Source organism: Lepidochelys olivacea, assembly GCF_965140295.1.
Source record: "Lepidochelys olivacea isolate rLepOli2 genome assembly, chromosome: 23".
Lineage (NCBI taxonomy): Eukaryota > Metazoa > Chordata > Testudines > Cheloniidae > Lepidochelys > Lepidochelys olivacea.
This window is the reverse complement of record NC_140433.1, coordinates 12,912,131-12,938,514: the sequence shown is the minus strand read 5'-3', so window position 1 is coordinate 12,938,514 and position 26,384 is coordinate 12,912,131. Positions and strand designations below refer to the sequence as shown.

The 26,384-nt window shown below is 54.1% G+C and overlaps 1 protein-coding gene across 1 annotated transcript in view; it reads right to left on the bottom strand.

The window, feature by feature from the left end:
* Window positions 1-8,350, bottom strand: part of LOC311511757 (uncharacterized protein) — a 28,382-nt gene extending 20,032 nt beyond the window's left edge. Inside the window, exon 1 of the mRNA XM_084612610.1 lies at window positions 8,205-8,350. The gene's annotated coding sequence lies outside the window, so the exon portion shown is untranslated. The remainder of the gene's footprint in view (window positions 1-8,204) is intronic.
* Window positions 8,351-26,384: the final 18,034 nt, after the last annotated feature.

Below are 26,384 nucleotides of genomic sequence, written 5' to 3'. Positions count from 1 at the left end.
GGTCATGCCAGGGTGATATCACAGGGTGACAATCTGTACCTCAGAGTAGCACCGTGGAGCCCCCGTGTTCACCACTGCGATAGAACTATGGTAGGTTGGGTCCAAAGTTGCCTTGTGAGGCATCATTTTAAAAGTCTTGATCCCTTGAACATTCCTGTCCTGGTGCACTGTATGTGCGACCCTTGTAGGGGAAGGGATGAAGCATTGCTGTGTGTGCTACTGAAACGTGGCGTGAGGTTGGCAGACGCCCACAGCCAATTTTCAACTGCAACAAAGGACCAGGCAGACGCTCTTCGTGGCTCATCAACACCCCTCAAGGAAAGAACCCACCATCCCAGAGACTGGGTACAATGGAGATTGCTTGACCACTGGGGACTGCCTGATCCCCCGGTCACAGCAAAGATCTTTCCAGCAAACTGGAAAAAAATATCAGTGAGGGGAAGGGACATAATCCCTGGCCTTCTCTTCCCCACAAATCAACACCTGGAGGAACATCTGGAGGACAAAGGCTTTGAACTGGAGAAGGGTGGTCCCAGGCTGGGATGGAGTCCAGTGTGTGTACTGAGGATCTGTAACCTGCTTGCACCATCTGTCAGGGGAAGACACCGCCTGATTCAAATCCTGTTTCGTTTGTAGAACTTAGACTGCAAATATTTCTTAAGTAGCCAACTCTGATCTCTGCGCCTGCTCCTTATAACCACTTAAAATCTCTCCTTCTGCAGTTAATAAATCTGGTTTATATTTGACCTAAAACAGTGTGTTTTGGTTGAAGTGCTTGGGAAATCTCCGCTCCGTTTACAAAGGCTAGCGTGTGTCCACTCCACACGGAGAGAGGGGCGAACGTAATGAACTTACACCAGACTGGTTTCTGACAAGGGCAGGATGGTACCGATCTGGGGTGCAAGGCTGCGAGCTGGCGGAAATTGGCTGGAACCTCCCTATTAATGGTTCCTGAGTGGCTGGGAGATCATTCTGTGACGTTGCACGTCATATGGTTTATGGAAATATGCTTATGAATATGCCATAACTGGAATATGCTTTACGCTAAATACCCCTTGTATGGTGTCATGAGAAAGTTTGTTTGCTTGTATTATTTCTATATCTGGAGTTAGGAGAATAAGATATAAACTTGTATCACTCCTGTAAACACATTAAGTGGAGCCAGGGCCCTCCCTCACCTGCTACAATCATCTCGATGGGGTCGCTGGGATTTGACCAGCGATTCTGTTCCGTTATGGAGCGATATTCGCAGGTGTAGCTCCTTCCATCTTCCTGGCTGACACTGGGGGTGGGTGTCCAGCTTTACACAGAAAGAACTTCATGGATTGGTACCAACCCGCAGAGCGGATGGTAACGTTTCCCCTGAGCACCAGCACCCTGCCGGGGCTCACCCAGATGGGGGGTGTGAGGAAGTGGGGGGTTTTCTTGGTTTTTCCTTGGTTTTTCCAATGGTTTGCATGCAGCAGGGGTGGGACTCAGCTTCCCTGGGTGTTACTGGTTTCACGAGGTGCTGGGAGAGGGAGTTGGTTGGTACAGGGGACTGGCGACGGAACTTGGGACCCCGGCCAATGGCCTGGAGATTGGAGATCCCAGCGACTGGTGACGTGTCCAAACCACGTTTCCCAGTAAACCCAGATAAAGTTTCTTGGTGGCAGTGGAAATCCAAGGGTAAAATAATTTTGTACCTTGGGGAAGTTTTAACCTAAACTGGTAAAAGTAAGTTTAGGAGGTTTTCATGCAGGTACCCAGTTTCATGTACCCTAGAGTTCAGATTGGGGAAGGAACCCTGACACCTTACAAGAGACCTTTTGCATAAAGCATATTCCGGTTACATTATATTTACACCCATAAGCATTTTTCCATAAACATATGGAGTGCAACGTCACACACGGCATCGAGGGTTCAATCCTGGGGAGCTGTGGTGAGGTCAGGAGCTGTTGCGGGGTGGGATTCTCTGAGGCAGGGGTATTTGGAGGGTAGCGGGGTTTGTGCCGGAGTCTCAGCACCCCACGGGGAAGCGGCTCATCCCCTGGGAGATTCTCTTCCCTGCACAGCTGGATCCAGGATAAGCCCCAGGATGAGCAGGACCACGGTGCCCAGCACCAGGCGGGCGATGTTGGCGTTGGTGAAATCCGGGGGGGCTGCTGCTGCGGGGGGAAGGGAAGAGTCACTTGGTGGCGCGAACGGGGAGATCAGCAGCTGGCGCTGCTCTGGGAGCGAAGCCCCCAACCCCCTGTCTGGCAGGTATGGCCCAGCCTGCCTCTGGGGGTCTCCCAGGCACTGTGGCTCTGGGGACTCCCTGGGGCCAGACCCCCTCAGGGGAGGCTGCGTCCTGCTGCCCCGGGGGTCCTGAGCCTCAGATTCCCTGGGGAAGGGGGCTCCCAGGTGGACGAACTGCCCCCGAGACACCCCAGGACCAGGCCAGGGGATTAGGACAATCAGAGCCTCAGGGTCTTAGCCCCCCACAACAGGGAACCACCCCAGCTCCCTGTCCCCATAGGACCCCTCTGTCCACCCCCACAGGTACCTCTGCCCCGGCCTGTCTGCTGTGCAGTGAGCCCATCCCTGGGGTATCTTGGCTACTGCCAAACACAACCAGGCAGTGCGCGCAAGGAGAGGCTGGTACGTCACCTGCTGCCCCCCCACACTCGGGCGGTGCCCAGGGCCCTGGGGACCAGGGTGCAGGCAGAAGCAGCAGAACATCTATTGGGGGGAGGGTCAGGGGGTCCCGAGACCCCAGTGGGGGAGGGGAAGCAAGAACCAAGGGAATTCTGGATGTAAGCAAAGTCAGGATGAGCTCCACCCTGACATCTGGTGCTGAGGTGTGGCAAGTTGTGGAAAAGAACTTCAGGGGCCGATCTCATTTGCATAGGCACACCCACCCCACCTAGAATGAGGCCATAGCTGCCCAAATGGTCACTTTGGCTGCTGTGGGATCCCCAGTGTCTCTGTTATTGGGGCAGGAAGAATAAATTGTTATTATCCTGATTATGGGAATCAAGGACAGTGGAACTGCACTTGGCTTTTTGGTCTGATGGAGGGACTCGCCATCAACTAAGTAGCACTCGCTAGGCAAGGGACATGGGTTCCAAAACGCGGTGAATAGAGAGAGGCTGGGGACAGGTGTTAAAACTTGGGGTATGGGGACATGTTAATTGCACTTCCTCCTCTCTCCACTGTGGAATATCAGAGATAATTTTGATTCTACTAGGAGTCGAGTTACAGGCTGCTGAGCTGAGTTCACTTTGGGCTAATGGTGCCCCAGCACTGAGGCTCCCCTGCTACAAGCTGAAATTGCAAAAGAGCTGAAATCACTGAGTGTTGTGTTAAGTAGTGGGGGAGCCTGCAGATATATGGCGGAGCAGTCTGCGGGACGGCGAGCAGAGCGGCTGGTGGAACAGAGCAGTTTGTCGGATGCCTGGAGCAGCTCATGGGGCGGCTGGCAGAGCGGAGCCTCATGGAGAGGTGGGGCCATCAGCTTTGGACCACGTAAGGTGCCCCTTAAACCACCCCCCCCACAATCTCCACCCAGGTTGGGAGGTAAAACTCTGCAGATAAACTTTCGAACTCTGGGGCTGCCCTGACCAGGGACAGAGACTTTTGGGTCGCTGGACTTTTGGGACTTTGAGTGATTTTCGGTTGCTGGACTCAAGAACTAAAGGGAAAGGACACACCCCAATTTGCACCAGGAGGCGTCGGCAGGTGTAGCCCAGTCTCCGGTGGCTGACGGCGCTTGCCCACAATTGGTGGGTTTAGGCTGCAGTCTGGGGTGTCCCTGGACTCCCCGCGGCCGCTGAGCTCTCACGTAGCAGTGCCCATGAGCAGCGCTTTCCCCCAGCTGCGCTGGGCTAGGAGACGCCGTCCCATCCTGCCGGCAGTGACCTGCCCTCGGGTCACGCCACGGACACCTCTTGGCCGGATCGCGCTGTGATACAGCTGGGCAGGAAGCCGTCAGCCCTTCGCAGACTCCGCCTGGGTCAGATGCGGCTCCTCCCCAGCACAGGCTGCTGCGAGGACATCACACCCGGTCCCTGCTCCCTACATCAGCTTCCCACAGCGGGAGTCAAGTCCGCGGTCTCTGTCCTGATCTCCGAGGTGGCCCGATGTATAAAAAGGGGAAACTGAGGCACAAACTCACCCACTAAAGGAAAAAGTGTTCGCATTAATCCAGGAAACAGGATTTAAGGTAGCCTTGGATAAGGCTCAAGTGGTGCAGCCCCAAGTCACAGGTCTGGGTATAATTATTGGACAAGAAGGAAGGCCAATAGATCAGCGCAAGGTGAGAGCCCAAGTAGAAATGCCGGCTCCTAGTGACGCCCACTCTTTAAGCGTACTGCTAGGAGGAGTCAATTGACTGAGACCACACATTTATAAATATGTTGCAATAACTCACCCATTGTGGAAACTGCTAAAGGAAAAGATAAAAGGGGAATGGGGAACAGAGCAGGGCTCTGCTTTAACCCTGCTAAAACCGAAGGCTCTCACAGCCCCAGCCCTGTGTTTCACAGCCTTTTGTTAGCCGTTTGGTGGCCAATAACATGGCCTTGGCGGCCACACTACTACAAAATATTGAAAAAGGGAACCGACATGAATGCCCAGAGATCATTCTGGAGCGAGGTACCCCCACTAGAAGAATTAGATACCGTGGGCCAAGAAAAGTACGTCCGGTTTACTAACGGGAATACAACGGTAGGAAAAGGGAAAAGATGGGTAAAATACGCTGCCATTAACTTAGAAGAGGAAGTCATTCAGAGACATTAAGACCACAGATCGGCTCATCATGCCGAGCCCCACGCAATTTATCAGGTTTTAAGACGATATGAAAATTCCCCACGGCCCGTGTATATTTATGCTGACTGATTTTTGTGTGAAGGGGATACAGTTTTGGATACATGATTGGTATAGGAATGGGTGGAAAGCAGCAGATGGAAAGGATATTGCATATTCAGAGGAATGGAAATGGATTTACCAGTGGATAACACAGAACCCTAAAGAGTTAAAGGTGCGACATGTAAAGGCACACAATAAAGGAACAGGTATGGAGGCAGGGTGACCAGATGTCCCGATTTTATAGGGACAGTCCCGATTTCTGGGTCTTTTTCCTATATAGGCTCCTATTACCCCCCCACCCCCGTCCTGATTTTTCCCATTTGCTGTTTGGTCACCCTATATGGAGGCCACCCGGAATAATCGGGGAGATACAATAGCCCGACAGCATGATATAGCGGTGGTAACCAGAAGTGAGAAAAGGAATGTCTGTGCCGACACCTCTGAGCCAACAGATGGCACTACAGACCGCCCCAACCGAGTTCCAGGAAAAATAGAAAGACAAGATTCAGAACAGCTTTCAAAGTAGCAGCCATGTTAGTCTGTATCCGCAAAAAGAACAGGAGGACTTGTGGCACCTTAGAGACTAGCAAATTTAGAGCATAAGCTTTCGTGAGCTACAGCCCACTTCATCAGATGCAACTGTATCAGCAAAAAGAACGAGGAGTACTTCTGGCATCTTACAGACTAACACATTTATTGGGCATAAGCTTTCGTGGGTTGGAACCCACTTCATCAGATGCATGGAGTGGAACATACCGTAGGTAGAAGAGAACATGAAAAGATGGGGGTTGCCTTACCAAGACAAAACAAAAGACAAGATTTACTTAATGTAGCCCATCAGTTTATGCATGAAGGAGTGGAAGGGACTTTAAGAAGGCTAAAGCAAGTAGCAGAATGGGAGTGTATGGCAGATGATGTTAAAACATGGGTGCAAAATTGTGTGCAGTGCGTGCAGAACAAGGCAACTGCACTGGCAACCCAGGATGCACCAACGAAGGCTTGGGCCGTGGCACAGGGTTCCAACTGATTTTACTGATACATTGCCACGGAGTAAGGAAGGATTCCAGTATTTATTGGTGATAATTGGTTCCTTTTCAGGATGGGTGGAGGCTTTTCCTACTAAAGATACTAGGACCTGGGTAGCAGCCAAAAAGTTCTTTAATGAGGTAGTGTGTAGATATGGCACCCCCGAAATAATAGATTCTAATAATGGGGGAGCCTTTGTAGGAGGAATTTTTACAACAGTGATACAAGCCTTGGGAATTAAACAAAAACGCCATGTACCATACCGGCCTCAGTCCTCAGGCCAAGTAAAGTGCATGAACCGCACTATTCAGGAAGCACTCTGGAAGGTAGTAAATCACACAAGGAAAGACTGGCCAGATAAACTGCCTCTGGTTTTGGCTGCCATCCACAGCAGTAATAGACTAAGGACAAAAATTCAACCCTTCCAAATTCTTTTTGGACATCCAATGCACCTAATGATGGATCCTAGTTACCTGGTACAGGGTCAAGATGAGAACTCTAATATAACCCAGCATGACTATTTTCAATGGCTTAAACAGGTACAAGAAGATAAAACCGTAAAGGGTTAATCAGGCCATCGAACACATGAACAACAAAATTCAGAAACAAAGGCCCTGTGGGAAACAGGGGACCAAGTCATGTACCTTAAAATGGGGAAAAGGGGTCACTCAATGGAATCAAAATGGATAGGCCCTTACTCCATAGTGGACCGCCTTAGCCCATGGGTATACCGCATTGAAAAAGATGGAAAACTGAAATGGGTCCATGTTTCACAAATTACATTGTTTACATACATAATGACGTTTGAATTCTTTGCAGAAAAGGACATCCCGGAACGTGAGCACGGGGCGCTGCTTAACAACCACAACTTTAATCCACAGAAAATGAGACTCCAGTGTAAGGTCTGGCTGTACCGGCTTCTGGGAACTTTTAGCGCCCAGATAATTCGAGCGAACATGGGAGAAGATGCAGCCCTCCTTATAACCCAATCTTTAAGGAATAATTCACTCCCCGCCAACCAATCATGGATTCCTACCTGTGATCCGGTGATCCTCATGGAATGATAAATAAAAACACTAGCCAAATCTTAAAACCTTGGGAAATACCAATGTGAACTTAAGGGTCACCTTACAAACACCACAAGAATACCAAACCACTGGGAAATAGGGGTTAAAATAGAGGGTCCCTACGGGGATACCGCCTGGAGTTCCAGCTTCCCACGATTACCATATCAGTGGGATGAACCTGTTCAGATAGGAACAATACTAACAGTTATGGGATCCTGTCATAGAATCATAGAATATCAGGGTTGGAAGGGACCCCAGAAGGTCATCTAGTCCAACCCCCTGCTCAAAGCAGGACCAATTCCCAGTTAAATCATCCCAGCCAGGGCTTTGTCAAGCCTGACCTTAAAAACCTCTAAGGAAGGAGATTCTACCACCTCCCTAGGTAACGCATTCCAGTGTTTCACCACCCTCTTAGTGAAAAAGTTTTTCCTAATATCCAATCTAAACCTCCCCCACTGCAACTTGAGACCATTACTCCTCGTTCTGTCATCTGCTACCATTGAGAACAGTCTAGAGCCATCCTCTTTGGAACCCCCTTTCAGGTAGTTGAAAGCAGCTATCAAATCCCCCCTCATTCTTCTCTTCTGCAGGCTAAACAATCCCAGCTCCCTCAGCCTCTCCTCATAACTCATGTGTTCCAGTCCCCTAATCATTTTTGTTGCCCTTCGCTGGACTCTCTCCAATTTATCCACATCCTTCTTGAAGTGTGGGGCCCAAAACTGGACACAGTACTCCAGATGAGGCCTCACCAATGTCGAATAGAGGGGAACGATCACGTCCCTCGATCTGCTCGCTATGCCCCTACTTATACATCCCAAAATGCCATTGGCCTTCTTGGCAACAAGGGCACACTGCTGACTCATATCCAGCTTCTCGTCCACTGTCACCCCTAGGTCCTTTTCCGCAGAACTGCTGCCTAGCCATTCGGTCTCTAGTCTGTAGCGGTGCATTGGGTTCTTCCGTCCCAAGTGCAGGACCCTGCACTTATCCTTATTGAACCTCATCAGATTTCTTTTGGCCCAATCCTCCAATTCGTCTAGGTCTTTCTGTATCCTATCCCTCCCCTCCAGCGTATCTACCACTCCTCCCAGTTTAGTATCATCCGCAAATTTGCTGAGAGTGCAATCCACACCATCCTCCAGATCATTTATGAAGATATTGAACAAAACTGGCCCCAGGACCGACCCTTGGGGTACTCCACTTGATACCGGCTGCCAACTAGATATGGAGCCATTGAACACTACCCGTTGAGCCCGACAATCTAGCCAGCTTTCTACCCACCTTGTAGTGCATTCATCCAGCCCATACTTCCTTAACTTGCTGACAAGAATACTGTGGGAGACCGTGTCAAAAGCTTTGCTAAAGTCAAGAAACAATACATCCACTGCTTTCCCTTCATCCACAGAACCAGTAATCTCATCATAAAAGGCGATTAGATTAGTCAGGCATGACCTTCCCTTGGTGAATCCATGCTGGCTGTTCCTGATCACTTTCCTCTCATGCAAGTGCTTCAGGATTGATTCTTTGAGGACCTGCTCCATGATTTTTCCAGGGACTGAAGTGAGGCTGACTGGCCTGTAGTTCCCAGGATCCTCCTTCTTCCCTTTTTTAAAGATTGGCACTACATTAGCCTTTTTCCAGTCATCCGGGACTTCCCCGGTTCGCCACGAGTTTTCAAAGATAATGGCCAATGGCTCTGCAATCACAGCTGCCAATTCCTTCAGCACTCTCGGATGCAACTCGTCCGGCCCCATGGACTTGTGCACGTCCAGCTTTTCTAAATAGTCCCTAACCACCTCTATCTCCACAGAGGGCTGGCCATCTCTTCCCCATTTTGTGATGCCCAGCGCAGCAGTCTGGGAGCTGACCTTGTTAGTGAAAACAGAGGCAAAAAAAGCATTGAGTACATTAGCTTTTTCCACATCCTCTGTCACTAGGTTGCCTCCCTCATTCAGTAAGGGGCCCACACATTCCTTGGCTTTCTTCTTGTTGCCAACATACCTGAAGAAACCCTTCTTGTTACTCTTAACATCTCTGGCTAGCTGCAGCTCCAGGTGCGATTTGGCCCTCCTGATATCATTCCTACATGCCCGAGCAATATTTTTATACTCTTCCCTGGTCATATGTCCAACCTTCCACTTCTTGTAAGCTTCTTTTTTATGTTTAAGATCCGCTAGGATTTCACCATTAAGCCAAGCTGGTCGCCTGCCATATTTACTATTCTTTCGACTCATTGGGATGGTTTGTCCCTGTAACCTCAACAGGGATTCCTTGAAATACAGCCAGCTCTCCTGGACTCCTTTCCCCTTCAAGTTAGTCCCCCAGGGGATCCTGGCCATCCGTTCCCTGAGGGAGTCGAAGTCTGCTTTCCTGAAGTCCAGGGTCCGTATCCTGCTGCTTACCTTTCTTCCCTGCGTCAGGATCCTGAACTCAACCAACTCATGGTCACTGCCTCCCAGATTCCCATCCACTTTTGCTTCCCCCACTAATTCTACCCGGTTTGTGAGCAGCAGGTCAAGAAAAGCGCCCCCCCTAGTTGGCTCCTCTAGCACTTGCGCCAGGAAATTGTCCCCTACGCTTTCCAAAAACTTCCTGGATTGTCTATGCACCGCTGTATTGCTCTCCCAGCAGATATCAGGAAAATTAAAGTCACCCATGAGAATCAGGGCATGCGATCTAGTAGCTTCCGCGAGCTGCCGGAAGAAAGCCTCATCTACCTCATCCCCCTGGTCCGGTGGTCTATAGCAGACTCCCACCACTACATCACTCTTGTTGCACACACTTCTAAACTTAATCCAGAGACACTCAGGTTTTTCTGCAGTTTCGTACCGGAGCTCTGAGCAGTCATACTGCTCCCTTACATACAGTGCTACTCCCCCACCTTTTCTGCCCTGCCTGTCCTTCCTGAACAGTTTATAACCATCCATGACAGTACTCCAGTCATGTGAGTTATCCCACCAAGTCTCTGTTATTCCGATCACGTCATAGTTCCTTGACATCACCAGGACCTCCAGTTCTCCCTGCTTGTTTCCAAGGCTTTGTGCATTTGTATATAAGCACTTGAGATAACCTGTTGATCGCCCCTCATTCCCAGTATGAGGCAGGAGCCCTCCCCTCACAGACATTCCTGCCCCTGACATGTCCAATACCCCGAAGTGAATTGAACCTATGGTTCCCGGACACATGCACCAGAACCTGGACCAGAGACTATGCATTCGAAAGATAAAAAAATTAAGATAAAAAAAAAAAACAAAGTTGTTTGTGACTCAAAGTGATCCAGTAAAAGTCTTGTTAAATCCACTATTAGTAAAAATGAAAATGGGTATGGATTGGACTCAGCTGAGCATGTCTAAATTGGAGCCCAAATGTTCACCCTACTCTCTTCCTATTACACCGGCCTGGTTAAAAACACATCAACACTCCAATGGCTGATCAAAACGAGATGTAGTAGACACCATATTAGGAGTTGGATTTGGAGTAGGAATAATGAACACTGTGGGCCTGGAGGTAATTAAGAATAAGATAAGTTTCTTGTCACAACTGCAAGATAGTCTCATTTACAAGCAGGCAGATACTACTGTGGATCTGGTACAAATAGGTCCAGGAAACCTAAAAGCAACATGGACTATGTGGCGGTGGCTGAACACCACCTCCTGGCTGCTGTATAAACAACAAAGAGAAGTAGGGAATAAAACTGCCTTGGCCCTGGGATACAGTGAGATGCAAATTCTTAGGTTAGCCTCACTTGAACACGAACTGTTTTGGGCAATATCTGGGAATGTTCGGGTATTAACGCATCTTTTCAAACAACGGAAGAGGTCCTTGTTCGACACCTACAAATATGAATGGATGCAATATGTTTCCAGCATGGTTAAGCCTGATTTGTTATTAGGAGAAATTATTGTTAAAATTGCTCACCCACAGTCTGTGGAGACAGAAATATGGAAAGTGAGCCCGCTCCCAAAACTGACCATGGGATCCTTTTGGCTACCCCGGGTTATGGGTCAGTGGGCTGGGAAAGAGGAGCAATTATTGGACACCGAGGGTGTAGGGAATGGAGCCCTCAGAAATGGGTGTGCTTGTCCCCACCTGTCACCCCAGAACCACGCAGCAAAGACACATGCTTGGGAACATGTGTAAGGGACAAACTAGAAAAACAGACACAGACGGATACAGGGAAGCGTTATCATTCAAATATTACATGCCAGTGGAAAATTGCTAAGTCTGAAAAAGAGCCGACAGCCTGTCATCGGTACGATGTTTTTACAGGCTGGTCCCCGACCTCTAAGGGCATATTGTCTATTACGTTTCACCCATTACGAGTTGTGTTAATAGCGTCCTGTGTTTGCTTGCTAGCAATGTGCTGTTGGACAAAAAGAAAGTTTGTTACATTAGAACCACAAGCTCAAACTGTCTCTCAGTGCACTGCGATGACACACCTGGATAAAATATGACCCACTCAAGAATTGTTCTTGAGGGGTCAAAAGGGGGACATGTGGTAGTAGGATTTTATGTTTGTATTTTATACCATTTAGAATGAAGGATAAAGAATAATAACGTAGCCTGTATTAAATGTAGTGGGGTATGATTTGACCACATCCTGCCAGCCACCCTTTTTGAATAGCAGAAAGGAATGGGCCTAAAGGGCCAATCGGTAGAGATGCATCAGACGGCATCTTTGTCTGGGCCGATTTCAAAGCCGTAATAGACCTTTGAGGGTCACCACTTTGTTGGGGGTTTCGCATTTTAAAATACGTTAAAAAATGCCGTGATTGTTTTCTTTTGCTTTGCAACTTGATGTTCCTGTTCAAAATGTTCTGTGTTTTGTGTGTGAATGAGGAATGTGTGTTAAGAGATAAGTGTGAAGGCCATCGCTGAACGAGATGGTCTAGGGAGGAACCGGAGACAGACGCAAGGGTGCCAGGAGGCTGCAACACGCCCCTATTGAAATGTCAGAGGAGGGCAGATTGACGACTCTAAAGATGAGACAGGCACCTATCAGTGGGGACAAGATAGCTGTGATCAAAACCAGCCTGGGGTAACTCCTTGAGAGACTGATGAAAGAACAAGATAAAGGATGAGAAGGACAATTTAAGAAAACAAGCACTCATCAAACAACAATTGATTACAGCGTGAGGGTGGAAAACACAATGGCCCCAATGAAGGAAAATCACGATAAAAATAGGGGGCCTTGCCGTGAAACTTTGGGTTCGTCCTGCCAAGACTTCCCAGGAGCATCATGTCACAACCGACAGAACCCGGCTCCTCCCTACCTGTGATCAACCAAGCTGGCCACTAGCTTGATCCGGACTCTGGTCTGGTAACTATAACATTGACTGGCAGGACAGTGTGGGTGTGGGTGTGTGTGGGGGTGTGTGTGTGGGTGTGGTGTGATTGAATGCATATGCTAATTGTTGTCTCTTCAGTAAACGCAGCATATTGCCTTTTCCCCTGAAAAAGATCCTTTGTGCTTCTTATAAGCGTAACACCCCAAAGCCCCCATATCCTGCCCCACCTGACCCGATCAGGGAGGGAGGCTGAGGGGACGTGGGGGCCATTATAGACTAGGCAGCGTGTCGGGCAGGGGGAGGGAGGGAAGAAGACTGTGGTGGGAGGAGGAAGGAAAGGGGGGCTGAAACTGAGGGGAGGCTGGGGCAAGACAGTGACAGAGGAGGGGGGATTTGGGGTCCCCCCGTGTGTATTCCAGGCTGAACCTGGCCATGGGGGGGCCCCCCATCACCTCTCCCTCCTGCCTCCGCAGGGGTTTTGGCTGGAAACAATCCTGGCCCCCACTCCCAGCTCAGACCCACTGTGGGTGGGGGGGCTACATGGCAAAGTGTGGGGAGCAGAGAAGGGGGGTCAGGAAAGGTTATTGGGGGGCTGGAAATGTGGGTGGGTCAGGAGTATATAGAGGGGAAGGGGAGGTATGGGGGGCCTTTATGGGGCAGGGAATGTGGGGCAGAGGGGGCTGTAGGGTGCTGTGGGGGGCAGAAGACTGAGGGGCCAGAAAGTGGGTAACCCAGGACTGAGGGGGCAGGAGTAGAAGGGGGAAGCGAGAGAGGAGCCTGCTAAGGTATAAAAATCGCACCTCCCTCCTGGGGGGGCACCATCAGCCCTTCCCCCCTCACAGCCCCAAACAATCCTGCCCCCCCCGGCTCTGACCTTCTGGGGGGGGCCCCTGTCTGCCCTCAAACTCCTGTCCCCCATCCGGCCTCTGTCCCCTCAGCCCCCCTCCCGACACCCCCAACCTACTTCCCCCAAACTTCCGGCTCCCCTCAAACTCTCGGCTCCCCCCCTGGGGGCCCCCAGTGTGCCCTGTTGTGTTCACTGAGACGCAATAAAGGGCCCAAGGCACGAACACACCCCAGCCCCTGCCCCATGCAGAACAGGGTTAAACACGGGCCGGGGGCGGGGTCCAGACCCTGCAGCCTGCTCAGCCCCACGGCAAACCCCCAGTGACCCCTGGGACCGGCTGTGACAGACCCAGCAGAGCAGGAACCAGGGAGCCGTGGCAGGTGCCGTATGAAACGAGGGGTTTGTTCCAGCCCCGGCCCTCTTACATCCAGAATTACCGCTGGCCCATCTGGCGGATTCCTACACAATCCCCTTTCAGGCAAACTTACAGACTTCCTAGATAAAAGGTTAGAAGCATTCTCCTTCCCTTTGCCACACACAAGTTCAGGAATCTTTTCCTTCTTGCTACAGGTTTCCACACCCTCAGTAGGTAACACAATCACATCACCTTCATGCTCTCCTTGTGCCCTGGCTAGGATCTCACCCTGATCAGACAGAGTTGCTCCACCCTTTCCAACAACACACTAGCAACAGGCAAAATACAAGCACCAGAATTGTCTGGTCTCTGGGATTTTACATAGACACTAACTGGATGCGACCTAGTTACAGGGCCATTCTCCCGAGCAGACACAAACTTAGGACCCTTCCCTTCCTGGGCTTTAGCTGAATCCAGAACCAGCTCTGAGACAACTGCACGACCCTCGACCATCACAGGCTGAAAGGCCCCTTCTGTCTGCTCCACAGACAAAGAAGAGCCAGACACACTTTCTTCTTTACCAGACACCGAGCTTGGGATCTCATTCCCCTTGTCCCAGCACACAAGGCTGGTCGCAGACAACTGCTTGGAGATCAGGGTAGCTCCCTCCATAGGCAAGTCAATACCCCTGACAGACACAGGCACGTTTCCTTCACTGTCCCAATTCTCCACCCAGCTAACAGGTACGGTCCAGGGACACTCATCTTCCACTCTCCTCGCCTTCCCACCCTGCTGACTAGACACAGCCATCAGCTCACAAGGCTGCCTAGGCTCATGCAGACTTTCCTTACCGAGCACCTTGCCACTCCCCACAGATCCCCTGCCCTGCCTGTGTCTCCCCCCACTCAGCTGGGGTCTCAGCTCCCTCTGTGCTCAGCGCTGCCCTTGCTGTCCCAGTGGGGGTAGGCAGCGAGCTCGCTGCTTTCCTCACTGCATCAGAGCCAGCCTGAGCCCCCTCTCTGGTGTGCAAGGGGGGCGGGGAGCCCCAGGGGGCTGGTTACAGGCAGGCAGGTAGCCTGAGCCTAGCAGCTCCTCCCAGCTGCCAGCCAGGTCATCTGCATTTTCACTGACCATTTCCCTCTCCGCAGATTGGTTCCCTGGATTCAAATTCAAACCCTCAGCAGTTACAGGAGCAGGGCCTGGATCCTGTTCCAAAGAGACACAGTCACCCCACAACAGGGTCTCACAGCTGGTATCCTGGAGCACCCCAACGGCCGGCCAGCCCCACCCCTCCTGGGTCTGCACAGGGATCTGGGCCATAGGCAGGGCGACGGGCTTCGTTCCTGGGACCCTCACCCAGCTCACCCAGCCCCTCAGCATCTGAGGCTGCACCACCCAGGGCCTGACAACAGTTCTCTCTGTCCCCGGATCTCGCCACCCCAGGAATGTCTCCCCATTGACCATCACCTTCTGCTCCCACTGGGGGTCCAAGGGGCCTGACCCCAGGAAACTCCACACAGACATATTGGTTGGCGTCAGGAGTGGGAGCCTGTCCACCACCCCACCCATCTGGCTGACGGAGTCGATGGCCTTGGGACCCAGCAAGGGAGCTAGACACCGGGGCTTTTCCGCAGGGTCCCCCTGGTTCAAATCTCCAGCCTGCTCAAAGGCAGTGAGGTGGCATCCACATCCCCCGCCTCCTTAACCAGGGGCAGCAATTTACTCTCGAGGTTCCCTGCGGAACTGGCCCCCCGGGGTCTATCCCCACTCATCCCGGGGAGGTCCCCTAGGCCTCTCCGCTCCCCCACCGCCAGTTTATGCTGCTGCTGCTTCTGCAGCTCTTTCTCGGGCTCTCGCTGTCTCTCACAGTCCTCTTGCTCTCTCGGACTCAGCTCCAATCCCGTCCGTCTCCGATCCCCCGATGGGGAACCCGATCGTGAAGACCCTTGTCTGGTCAGGGACAGGAGTCTTGGGGATGCCTGGCTCCCACTCCAGCTGCTCCCAGATCCTGCTATAGCCCCATTTGGGGTCAGGAATCTGCTCCTTAGAGCGGTCATCCTCCTCCAGCTGCACGATGAACTGTGCCTTGGTGAACTTTCCAACGCTCAACCCTCTCTTTCTGCACAGGATTATAATGTCCTTCTTAAGGAGACGGTGACAGGCCATCACTCTGCTCTTCCCAAGTTGTTGGGGACTCACAGGCCTGTGTGCTCTCAGCTCCCCATAGTTTCCAGGGAGAACCCCTAGTGTGCCAGTCCTCGAGGTCACCACCTCTTTGCCAGGGTCGAGCGGAAGACTCCTCCGCCCCTGAGCCTGCTCACCACAGTCCCCAGGGGGACCCCATTACTGCACAGTCCTTCTTGATGGTCACGCACTCCCGGGGTTAACCGCCCCCCAAAACCACTCCTCTCTGAGCCTTCAGCATGCCTGGTCCTCGTCAATCCCCCTTCGTTTTACTGCTCCCCAGTCACTTACTGCAGGAAGTGCCATCCATGGGGTGCAGTACATCCCACGGCTGCCACCAGTTGTCACAGAGTCCCCAGACGATGCTCTGGAACTGCTCCCCATGAAGCCAGTCAGGACTCTGGGGAAGTCTCCTTTCTGGGAGCAGGCTGTCTGCAGGACACAAAGCTCACACGGCTTCCACCTTCCTGGGTCTGACCTCGGAGCATTCAGCATCCTCTGCCCCTCCCGTTCGCTTCCCACAGCGAGTCCGCCCAGGTGGGGTCCTGGGGAAGCCAGAGGGTCCTGCACCCCAACTCCGCAGTCAGACGTGACTCTCAGCTGGCCAGTAAAACAGAAGGTTTATTAGACGACAGGAACATGGTCTAACACAGAGCTTGTAGGTGCAGAGAACCGGACCCCTCAGCTGGGTCCATTTTGGGGGGCAGTGAGCCAGACAACCACGTCTGCCCTTCACTCCATGTCTCCAGCTAGCCCCAAACTGAAACTCCCTCCAGCCCCCCAACCCCCTCCTCTGGGCTTTGTCCCTTTCCTGGGCCAGGAGGTCACCGGATTCCTTTGTTCTCCAACTCTTTAGCTCTCACCTTGCAGGGGGGAAGGCCCAGGACACCAGGTGCCAGGAAACAGGGTGTCGGCCATTCTCTGTGTCCAGACCCCTGCACACACCTGCCCTCTAGGGCTCTGCAAGGATCATACACCCTTACCCCACCACCTAGATACTTAAGAACTGCCTAGGGGAAACTGAGGCACCCCCACACTATTCAGAGGAAACATTAAGAACAGTCCCACTTCGTCACACCCAGCCCCACCCTCCATCACCTCCCAGCCCCACATGGGAGCTGCCCAGTCTGGGGACCAGCTGGGAAAGAGGGAATCTCAGGAAGCGTCAAGAGGTGCCCAGGCTGCCCTGAGCTTTTCCAACGGTCTGGTCAAGCCTCTCTGCAGCAGCAGCAGCTTAGAGCAGAGGAGGGCTCTCCCCCCCTCCCCCCCACACACACAGTACCCCCCATGGAGTGGCCTTCTTCCATGGAGCAGGGAAAAGATTCCTTCCTGACCCGACTGCTCCCAGCACCTGCCGTGGAGCATGAGGGTGGAGAAGTCTGGCCAACCTCCTTCCCAGGTCATGTCGCTGCAGACTAGGGTGAGCAGATGTCCTGATTTTATAGGGACAGTCCCGATTTTGGGGTGTTTTTCTTGTATAGGCTCCTATTACCCCCCACCCCCGTCCCGATTTTTCACATGTGCTGTCTGGTCACCCCACTGCAGACTCTGTTCTTAGCTGAGTGATGTGGCACAGAGACAGGACAGAAGTGTGGGCGGTTGGAGGGGCCGTGGTTTCCGGCATCTGGGAGGAGTTGGACAGAAGGGTAAATGTAGATCCTGAGTTGTTAAAGGAAGAGCTGTTAAATCCGCGAAAGGGGAAGTCTGCCCAGAGCCGGCGCTCACTTCCTGTTTCTGCTACTGCCAGTGAAACTCTGTGTGAACCTGATGCCTGGCACCTGCCCTGTTTATATACCCCGGGTCTGGCAGGGGAGTGGGGTCGAGTGTTGGCGGAGGGGGCTGGGAGCCAGGACTCCTGGGTTCTCTCCTTGGCTCTGATTGGGGGGGTGGGGTCTAGTGGTTAGAGAAAAGGACAGCGATTAGAGGCAGCCCCCTCACGGTGAAAGGCCCGGTGTCCCTTCCTCAGCCCATCCCGGGGCAGCGGGTCTGCGCAGCTCAGGGCCTGGGGCAGAGCTCACAGGGGCCGAGGGCTGAGCCGAGCTTCCCTCTCTGACCTCAGGATGCTGCGAAAGGGACACTTCTGGATGGGAGGTAAAATTTAGGGCAGCCAAAGCAAGCAGAGGTCTCTGCAAAACCCAGGAAACCCTGGGACCATCAGCCTGGTCAAGCATCATGCAGTACCCGGCTTGTCTATGTCTCTGTGGGGTGGGGGGAGAGGTCACCCTCAGTGTGCCCTGCAGCAATGGGTAAGGGGTATTGGGCTGGAAGCCAGGAGACCACAGGGACTTGTCTTCAATCTGACCTGACCCGATCAGGGAGGGAGGCTGAGGGGACGTGGGGGCCATTATAGACTAGGCAGCGTGTCGGGCAGGGGGAGGGAGGGAAGAAGACTGTGGTGGGAGGAGGAAGGAAAGGGGGGCTGAGACTGAGGGGAGGCTGGGGCAAGACAGTGACAGAGGAGGGGGGATTTGGGGTCCCCCCGTGTGTATTCCAGGCTGAACCTGGCCATGGGGGGGCCCCCCATCACCTCTCCCTCCCGCCTCCGCAGGGGTTTTGGCTGGAAACAATCCTGGCCCCCACTCCCAGCTCAGACCCACTGTGGGTGGGGGGGCTACATGGCAAAGTGTGGGGAGCAGAGAAGGGGGGTCAGGAAAGGTTATTGGGGGGCTGGAAATGTGGGTGGGTCAGGAGTATATAGAGGGGAGGGGGAGGTATGGGGGGCCTTTATGGGGCAGGGAATGTGGGGCAGAGGGGGCTGTAGGGGGCTGTGGGGGTCAGGAGACTGAGGGGCCAGAAAGTGGGTAACCCAGGACTGAGGGGGCAGGAGTAGAAGGGGGAAGCGAGAGAGGAGCCTGCTAAGGCATAAAAATCGCACCTCCCTCCTGGGGGGGCACCATCAGCCCTTCCCCCCTCACAGCCCCAAACAATCCTGCCCCCCCGGCTCTGACCTTCTGGGGGGGGCCCCTGTCTGCCCTCAAACTCCTGTCCCCCATCCAGCCTCTGTCCCCTCAGCCCCCCTCCCGACACCCCCAACCTACTTCCCCCAAACTTCCGGCTCCCCCCAAACTCCCGGCTCCCCCCCCTGGGGGCCCCCAGTGTGCCCTGTTGTGTTCACTGAGACGCAATAAAGGGCCCAAGGCACGAACACACCCCAGCCCCTGCCCCATGCAGAACAGGGTTAAACACGGGCCAGGGGCGGGGTCCAGACCCTGCAGCCTGCTCAGCCCCACGGCAAACCCCCAGTGACCCCTGGGACCGGCTGTGACAGACCCAGCAGAGCAGGAACCAGGGAGCCGTGGCAGGTGCCGTATGAAACGAGGGGTTTGTTCCAGCCCCGGCCCTCTTACATCCAGAATTACCGCTGGCCCATCCGGCGGATTCCTACACAATCCCCTTTCAGGCAAACTTACAGACTTCCTAGATAAAAGGTTAGAAGCATTCTCCTTCCCTTTGCCACACACAAGTTCAGGAATCTTTTCCTTCTTGCTACAGGTTTCCACACCCTCAGTAGGTAACACAATCACATCACCTTCATGCTTTCCTTGTGCCCTGGCTAGGATCTCACCCTGATTAGACAGAGTTGCTCCACCCTTTCCAACAACACACTAGCAACAGGCAAAATACAAGCACCAGAATTGTCTGGTCTCTGGGATTTTACATAGACCCTAACTGGATGCGACCTAGTTACAGGGCCATTCTCCCGAGCAGACACAAACTTAGGACCCTTCCCTTCCTGGGCTTTAGCTGAATCCAGAACCAGCTCTGAGACAACTGCACGACCCTCGACCATCACAGGCTGAAAGGCCCCTTCTGTCTGCTCCACAGACAAAGAAGAGCCGGACACACTTTCTTCTTTACCAGACACCGAGCTTGGGATCTCATTCCCCTTGTCCCAGCACACAAGGCTGGTCGCAGACAACTGCTTGGAGATCAGGGTAGCTCCCTCCATAGGCAAGTCAATACCCCTGACAGACACAGGCACGTTTCCTTCACTGTCCCAATTCTCCACCCAGCTAACAGGTACGGTCCAGGGACACTCATCTTCCACTCTCCTCGCCTTCCCACCCTGCTGACTAGACACAGCCATCAGCTCACAAGGCTGCCTAGGCTCATGCAGACTTTCCTTACCGAGCACCTTGCCACTCCCCAAAGATCCCCTGCCCTGCCTGTGTCTCCCCCCACTCAGCTGGGGTCTCAGCTCCCTCTGTGCTCAGCGCTGCCCTTGCTGTCCCAGTGGGGGTAGGCAGCGAGCTCGCTGCTTTCCTCACTGCATCAGAGCCAGCGTGAGCCCCCTCTCTGGTGTACAAGGGGGGCGGGGAGCCCCAGGGGGCTGGTTACAGGCAGGCAGGTAGCCTGAGCCTAGCAGCTCCTCCCAGCTGCCAGCCAGGTCATCTGCATTTTCACTGACCATTTCCCTCTCCGCAGATTGGTTCCCTGGATTCAAATTCAAACCCTTGGCAGTTACAGGAGAAGGGCCTGGATCCTGTTCCAAAGAGACACAGTCACCCCACAACAGGGTCTCACAGCTGGTATCCTGGAGCACCCCAACGGCCGGCCAGCCCCACCCCTCCTGGGTCTGCACAGGGATCTGGGCCATAGGCAGGGCGAGGGGACCCTCACCCAGCTCACCCAGCCCCTCAGCATCTGAGGCTGCACCACCCAGGGCCTGACAACAGTTCTCTCTGTCCCCGGATCTCGCCACCCCAGGAATGTCTCCCCATTGACCATCACCTTCTGCTCCCACTGGGGGTCCAAGGGGCCTGACCCCAGGAAACTCCACACAGACATATTGGTTGGCGTCAGGAGTGGGAGCCTGTCCACCACCCCACCCATCTGGCTGACGGAGTCGATGGCCTTGGGACCCAGCAAGGGAGCTAGACACCGGGGCTTTTCCGCAGGGTCCCCCTGGTTCAAATCTCCAGCCTGCTCAAAGGCAGTGAGGTGGCATCCACATCCCCCGCCTCCTTAACCAGGGGCAGCAATTTACTCTCGAGGTTCCCTGCGGAACTGGCCCCCCGGGGTCTATCCCCACTCACCCCGGGGAGGTCCCCTAGGCCTCTCCGCTCCCCCACCGCCAGTTTATGCTGCTGCTGCTTCTGCAGCTCTTTCTCGGGCTCTCGCTGTCTCTCACAGTCCTCTTGCTCTCTCGGACTCAGCTCCAATCCCGTCCATCTCCGATCCCCCGATGGGGAACCCGATCGTGAAGACCCTTGTCTGGTCAGGGACAGGAGTCTTGGGGATGCCTGGCTCCCACTCCAGCTGCTCCCAGATCCTGCTATAGCCCCATTTGGGGTCAGGAATCTGCTCCTTAGAGCGGTCATCCTCCTCCAGCTGCAAAATTAACTGTGCTTTGGTGAACTTTCCAATGCTCAACCCTCTCTTTCTGCACAGGATTATAATGTCCTTCTTAAGGAGACGGTGACAGGCCATCACTCCGCTCTTCCCAAGTTGTTGGGGACTCACAGGCCTGTGTGCTCTCAGCTCCCCACGGTCTCCAGGGAGAACCCCTAGTGTGCCAGTCCTTCTCGAGGTCACCACCTCTTTGCCAGGGTCGAGCGGAAGACTCCTCCGCCCCTGAGCCTGCTCACCACAGTCCCCAGGGGGACCCCATTACTGCACAGTCCTTCTTGATGGTCACGCACTCCCGGGGTTAACCGCCCCCCAAAACCACTCCTCTCTGAGCCTTCAGCATGCCTGGTCCTCGTCAATCCCCCTTCGTTTTACTGCTCCCCAGTCACTTACTGCAGGAAGTGCCATCCATGGGGTGCAGTACATCCCACGGCTGCCACCAGTTGTCACAGAGTCCCCAGACGATGCTCTGGAACTGCTCCCCATGAAGCCAGTCAGGACTCTGGGGAAGTCTCCTTTCTGGGAGCAGGCTGTCTGCAGGACACAAAGCTCACCCGGCTTCCACCTTCCTGGGTCTGACCTCGGAGCATTCAGCCTCCTCTGCCCCTCCCGTTCGCTTCCCACAGCGAGTCCGCCCAGGTGGGGTCCTGGGGAAGCCAGAGGGTCCTGCACCCCAACTCCGCAGTCAGACGTGACTCTCAGCCGGCCAGTAAAACAGAAGGTTTATTAGACGACAGGAACATGGTCTAACACAGAGCTTGTAGGTGCAGAGAACCGGACCCCTCAGCTGGGTCCATTTTGGGGGGCAGTGAGCCAGACAACCACATCTGCCCTTCACTCCATGTCTCCAGCTAGCCCCAAACTGAAACTCCCTCCAGCCCCCCAACCCCCTCCTCTGGGCTTTGTCCCTTTCCTGGGCCAGGAGGTCACCGGATTCCTTTGTTCTCCAACTCTTTAGCTCTCACCTTGCAGGGGGGAAGGCCCAGGACACCAGGTGCCAGGAAACAGGGTGTCGGCCATTCTCTGTGTCCAGACCCCTGCACACACCTGCCCTCTAGGGCTCTGCAAGGATCATACACCCTTACCCCACCACCTAGATACTTAAGAACTGCCTAGGGAAAACTGAGGCACCCCCACACTATTCAGAGGAAACATTAAGAACAGTCCCACTTCGTCACACCCAGCCCCACCCTCCATCACCTCCCAGCCCCACATGGGAGCTGCCCAGTCTGGGGACCAGCTGGGAAAGAGGGAATCTCAGGAAGCGTCAAGAGGTGCCCAGGCTGCCCTGAGCTTTTCCAACGGTCTGGTCAAGCCTCTCTGCAGCAGCAGCAGCTTAGAGCAGAGGAGGGCTCTCCCCCCCTCCCCCCCACACACACAGTGCCCCCCATGGAGTGGCCTTCTTCCATGGAGCAGGGAAAAGATTCCTTCCTGACCCGACTGCTCCCAGCACCTGCCGTGGAGCATGAGGGTGGAGAAGTCTGGCCAACCTCCTTCCCAGGTCATGTCGCTGCAGACTAGGGTGAGCAGATGTCCTGATTTTATAGGGACAGTCCCGATTTTGGGGTGTTTTTCTTGTATAGGCTCCTATTACCCCCCACCCCCGTCCCGATTTTTCACATGTGCTGTCTGGTCACCCCACTGCAGACTCTGTTCTTAGCTGAGTGATGTGGCACAGAGACAGGACAGAAGTGTGGGCGGTTGGAGGGGCCGTGGTTTCCGGCATCTGGGAGGAGTTGGACAGAAGGGTAAATGTAGATCCTGAGTCGTTAAAGGAAGAGCTGTTAAATCCGCGAAAGGGGAAGTCTGCCCAGAGCCGGCGCTCACTTCCTGTTTCTGCTACTGCCAGTGAAACTCTGTGTGAACCTGATGCCTGGCACCTGCCCTGTTTATATACCCCGGGTCTGGCAGGGGAGTGGGGTCGAGTGATTGGCGGAGGGGGCTGGGAGCCAGGACTCCTGGGTTCTCTCCTTGGCTCTGATTGGGGGGGTGGGGTCTAGTGGTTAGAGAAAAGGACAGCGATTAGAGGCAGCCCCCTCATGGTGAAAGGCCCGGTGTCCCTTCCTCAGCCCATCCCCGGGGCAGCGGGTCTGCACAGCTCAGGGCCTGGGGCAGAGCTCACAGGGGCCGAGGGCTGAGCCGAGCTTCCCTCTCTGACCTCAGGATGCTGCGAAAGGGACACTTCTGGATGGGAGGTAAAATTTAGGGCAGCCAAAGCAAGCAGAGGTCTCTGCAAAACCCAGGAAACCCTGGGACCATCAGCCTGGTCAAGCATCATGCAGTACCCGGCTTGTCTATGTCTCTGTGGGGTGGGGGGAGAGGTCACCCTCAGTGTGCCCTGCAGCAATGGGTAAGGGGTATTGGGCTGGAAGCCAGGAGACCACAGGGACTTGTCTTCAATCTTCAGTGGACCACTACAGTCAAACCTCAATCTGACCAATCTGACCAATCAACCACACACCTCATTTGGAAAAGGAAGTGAGCAATCAGACAGCCGCAGAGATAACTTAAAAAAACAAGCAAATACAGAACAGGTCTGTGTTAAACAAAAACTGCTAAATAAATGTAACCCTTCTGCCCGTCAGAGTTGGCAGCAACAAGGGCCGGGTTCAATATCTAGGGGTTCCATTCCAATAACACAATGCAAACCGGCTCGAGCCCCCACCCAGTGACCTGGGACAAATATATACCACCCCCGCTGGGCGCCTCCAAGAGGCAATACTTCCCCTCTCGCAAGCACATAGTCTGAGTGTAGCAAAAGTCTTTTAATAACAGAGAGAAACAATGTGGCATTATGTTGGGGAAACACCACCAACCGGATTCATAACACAACCCATGAGCAAAAACAACCCCACCCCAGGCAAATTGGGGCATGCCCTTTTCCCTTTGGTTCTTGAGTCCAGCAACCCCAAAAGTCCAATGCCCCAAAAGTCTCTGTCCCTGGTCAGGGCAGCCCCAGAGTTCGAAAGTTTATCGGCGGAGCTTTACCTCCCAACCTGGGTGGAAATGGGACGGGGGTAAGAGGCACCTTACGTGATCTGAAGCTGACCGCCCCATAGCTCCATAGCGGCGCTCCGCTCCGCTCTGCCAGCCGCCCCACAAAACTCCTTCGCGCAGCTGCACTCCGCTCCACCAGCCGCCCCACGAACTCCTTCACTCAGCTGCGCTCCGCTCCGCCAGCCGCCCCACGAACTCCTTCGCTCAGCTCCACGGCCCACAAGCAGCTCCTGCCATCCACACACTGCTCCGTGTCGAACTGCTTCGCCAGCCGGCCCGCAAACTGCTCCACAATATATCTTCAGGCTCCCCCACTACTTAACACAACACTCAGTGATTTCAGCACTTAGGTGAATTCAGCTTATAATAGGGGAGCCCCAGTGCTGGTGCACTGTCAGCCCAAAGTGAGCTCAGCAGCCTGTAACTAGACTTCTAATGAAATCAAAATTAGCTCTGATATTCCACAGTGGAGAGAGGAGGAAGTGCAATTAGCATGTAAGGCCCTCACCAAGGGGCCCATGCCACCAAGTATTAATACTTGTCCCCAGCCTCTCTCCAGTCACACAGTTTTGGAACCCATGACCCTTGCCTAGCGAGTGCTACTTAGATGATGGTGAATCCCTCCATCGTAACAAAAGGCCACGTACAGTTCCAAGCACAGTTCCCATAATCAGGGTAATAACAATTTATTCTTCCTGCCCCAATAACAGAGACACTGGGGATCCCACAGCAGCCAAAGTGACCATTTGGGCAGCTATGGTCTCATTCTAGGCGTGGTGGGTGTGCCTATGCAAATGAGATCGGCCCCTGAAATTCTTTTCCACAACTTGCCACACCTCACCACCAGATGTCAGGGTGGAGCTCATCCTGACACTGCTTACATAAATAAAGGGGAAGTTTAAAAAGAAAGATTTGACCAGGGAAGGAAAGTGTTTCTGTGCTCGTTACATTTAAATCAAGATGGTTAAAAGCATTTTTCTTTGGCACAGTCAAGTTTCGAAGGCGTACTAAGTCCATGTGCAGTTGTATGAAGTCAACGTTCAGTTGTAAACTTTTGAAAGACCAGCAGTAATGTTTTGTTCAAAGGAGCGAATATTTCAGAGTTACGAACAACCTCCAATCCCGAGGTGTTTTGTGACACGAGCCGTGGCACCGTGAGAGGAGCGGGCGTGATGGGGTCACCAGCCGGGAGAGGCCCAGGCACCTTCTAATGCCCCTGCAGAGACCCGGTCCCCGAGCTGGAGGAGACGTGATTATGTGGCCAGGCCCCTAGAGAGGGAGGTGACACAGGCTTTGTTTATACGCCATTGGCTGGAGGGCAGCAGGAAGCTGGGGGTCAGGGGGCTCCATTCCCGGCTCCGGGAGGGGAGTGGGGTCTAGTGGTTAGAGCAGGGGGCTGGGAGCCAGGACCCAGGTGTGATGGTCTCGCCGTCACCAGCCCTTTGCTCTGACACTCCCCTCTGCCATGGCCTGTCACCCTCAACTAACACGCCCCACCTCTGCCTACCCCCCATCTCCCATCCTGCCCCCTGGCCTATCCCCCTTTGTAGCCCCCCAAGCCCGCCCCCCGCACACCCTGCCCCCACCATGGCCCGTGCCGTCTCACACCCCCATCCCCTGCCCCGTTTCCCCTCAAATGCCCATCCCCCGCCCTCAGTTAAGATGGCCGCCACATCCCAGTGTCCCCAGTGGGCTTGGCGCCAGGCTGCCCTCTGGGAAATGGCGCTGACCTGGGCTGGGAGGGGCAGTGGGGGGCAGGGGAATGCAGGGGGTGGGAGAACATGGGGGAACATTGGCAGCCAGGGGGCTGAGGGGGCAGGACAGTGACCGGGAAGGGGGGGGGAACAGAAGCTGCCCCCCCGTGATTAGGGGCGCCTGGGTTCCCCCTCATGAGCGTTTCAGGGTGAATCTGCCCCATGGCTATGGTGGGTGGCGGGCGTCCCCTGCTTCTCGCTCCACCTCCCACCTCCCGCACGTGGCTAGTCCCAGCTCAGCCGGAGTTTTGGCAGGAAAACAACCCCCCCTCATCCGCCGACCCGGAATCTGTGAGAGGGGAGCCCCTCTCCCCCCGTCCTTATCCCATCCCCCCTCCAACCTTCTCCCTGGATTTGGTCCATCTCCCCTCAAAGCTCTGCCAACCCCATCCCATCTCCCCTCAAATCCCCATCCTCTCAGCCCCGGTCCTGTCTCCTCTCAAAGCCCCCCAGCCCGCACTAGTCTTGGTCCATCTCCCCATCGTGCCTCCAACCCTCGTTCCCCTCTGCCATCTCCCCTCAAACCCCATGTTGTGCCCCCCGTGACCTCCCCACCTCAGCCTGTCTCCCGTCCAACACCCACCCAGCCACCCTGTTTCAGTCTCCCCTCAAATTCCTGTCCCCACTTCCTCCCTGATCTCAACCTGTCTCCCCTCTAATCCCTCCCCCCCCACCCCTCGGCCTGTA